This window comes from Halyomorpha halys, unplaced genomic scaffold (assembly GCF_000696795.3).
Source record: "Halyomorpha halys isolate HHAL.00 unplaced genomic scaffold, Hhal_1.1 Scaffold323.1, whole genome shotgun sequence".
Classification (NCBI taxonomy): Eukaryota; Metazoa; Arthropoda; class Insecta; order Hemiptera; family Pentatomidae; genus Halyomorpha; species Halyomorpha halys.
In genome coordinates, this window is record NW_027106378.1 from 672,789 (window position 1) to 675,169 (window position 2,381).

The window sequence follows — 2,381 nt, forward strand, 5'->3', positions numbered from 1 at the left end:
TGGGATTTATTGGAATTTATTTTAATCCTCCAGTTTTGGCACCGTTCAGTCAATAATTTAAATAACAATACGGTAATTATATTTAAATAGATGATTTAGTGTTTTAACTGTTTTATTTGGTACGGTTATATAACATAAGACGTTCAAACTGTAGTGAGAACAAACAAACACTAGCTTTGAAGTGATTACGTTTCCAACATAACACTACACCATGACCTACATGTCCCTTCAACACAAAAGTGGTGTGCGCATCACACATTTTTATATAAACATAAACACTGTAGAGTCTCATTTTTTTATTTTGACAATTATAATAAAAAGTAGAAGAGATTAAGGAAAAATCATAAGATTTGAATTCCATGTAATTTTTTAATATAAATGTTAACACTGTAGTTTGAGATTTTTATTTTGACAATCATAATAAAATCTATCGGATATTAAAAGAAAAACCATAAGATTTGATTTCGAGTAAATAAAAAAATGAGAATACTTTAACAATAAGAAAATCAGGTGTGGTGTGCGCATCGCCCATATTTGAAAAAAAAAAAAACTGTAGTTTCTCATTTTTTATTTTGACAAATATAATAAAAGTAGCGGAGATTAAAAGAAAAATCATAAGTTTTAAACTCGAGAAAATGAAAAACAGAATACTATAACAATTGGAAAATCATGTCCGGTGTGCGCATCTCACATCTTTTTTTAAAAACATAAACACTGTAGTTGCTCATTTTTTATTTTGACAAATATAATAAAAGGAGCGGAAATTAAAAGAAAAATCATAAGATTTGAATTCGAAAAAATGAAAAACAAAGAATACTTTTACAATAGGAAAAAATATGTGTGGTGTGCGCATCACACATTTTGTATTTAATCATTAATAATCTAGTTTCTGATTTTTTATTTTGAAGATAATTATTAAAAGTATCGGAGATTAATAAAAACGTTAATTCTGTAGTTTCTCATTTTTTATTTCAACAATTATAATTAAAGTTATCGGACATTTAAGAAAAATCATAAGATTTAAAATTAAAAACTATGAATACATTAACAATAGGAAAAATTATGTGTGGTGTGCGCATCACACATTTTGTATTTAATCATTAATAATCTAGTTTCTGATTTTTTATTTTGAGGATTATTATTAAAAGTATCGGAGATTAAAAGAAAAATTATAAGATTTGAATTTGAGAAAATGAATAACTGAGAATACTTTAACAATAGGAAAATCATGTCCGGTGTGCTCATCACACATTTTTTGAAATAAGCATTAATGAAACTAAGAATACTTTAACAAAAGACAAAATTAGGTGTGATGTGCGCTTAATAATAATTTTTATTATTATTGTCAAAATAAAATATGCGAAACTACAGTGTTTGTTTATGTAAAAAATGTGTGATGCGCACAACACACTTGACTCACTATTGTTAAATTATTCTCAGTTTTTCATTGACTTGAATTTAAATGTTATAATTTTTCTTTTAATTTCTTTTTATTCTTTTTTCATTTTCCGGAATTCAAATCTTATGATTTTGTCTTAATCTCCACTGCTTTTACATATAAATGTGAAAATAAAAAATAAGTAACTACAGTGTTTATGTTAATATAAAAAAATGTGTGATGCGCATACCGGTTATCTTCTTGATATTAAACTTCTCTCAGTTTTTCATTGACTTGAATTTAAATGTTATAATTTTTCTTTTAATCTCCCCCACTTTTTATTATAATTGAAGTAAAAAATCTAAACTACAGTATTAACGATTATATAAAAAATGTGTGATGCGCACACTGCTCCTTATTTTCTTAATCTTAAAGTTTCTCTTTTTTTCATTTTCCGGAATTCAAATCTTATGATTTTGTCTTAATCTCCGCTATTTTTTATTATAATTGTTAAAGTTAAAAATCAGAAACTACAATATTTATGTTGATATAAAAAAATGTGTGATGCGCATACCAGACTTTATCTTCTTGTTATTAAACTTCTCTCAGTTTACCATTGTCTAGAATTCAAATATTATGATTTTTCATTAATCACCAATTATTATATAATCAATTACTTTGTATTATAATTGTCAAAATAAAAAAACAGATTCCACATTATAAAAAATTATATAAAAATGTGTGATGCACACACCTCACTCTATCTTCCAATTCTTGAAGTTTTCTCAGTTTATCATTTTCTAGAATTCAAATCTTACGATTTTTCCTTAATATCCGCTCGTTTTATTATAATTGTCATAATAAAAAAACAGAAACTACAGTGTTTGTGTTTATTTAAAAACATGTAAGATGCACACACCTCACCCTATCCTCTAATTCTTGAAGTTTTCTCAGTTTATCATTTTCTAGAATTCACATCTTATGATTTATCCTTAATCTCCGC

At 25.5% G+C, this 2,381-nt stretch overlaps 1 protein-coding gene across 1 annotated transcript in view; it reads right to left on the reverse strand.

The window, feature by feature from the left end:
• LOC106681265 (ankyrin-1) overlaps positions 1-2,381 on the reverse strand; it is a 36,758-nt gene that overhangs the window by 18,187 nt on the left and 16,190 nt on the right. The gene's annotated exons all lie outside the window — the stretch shown is intronic.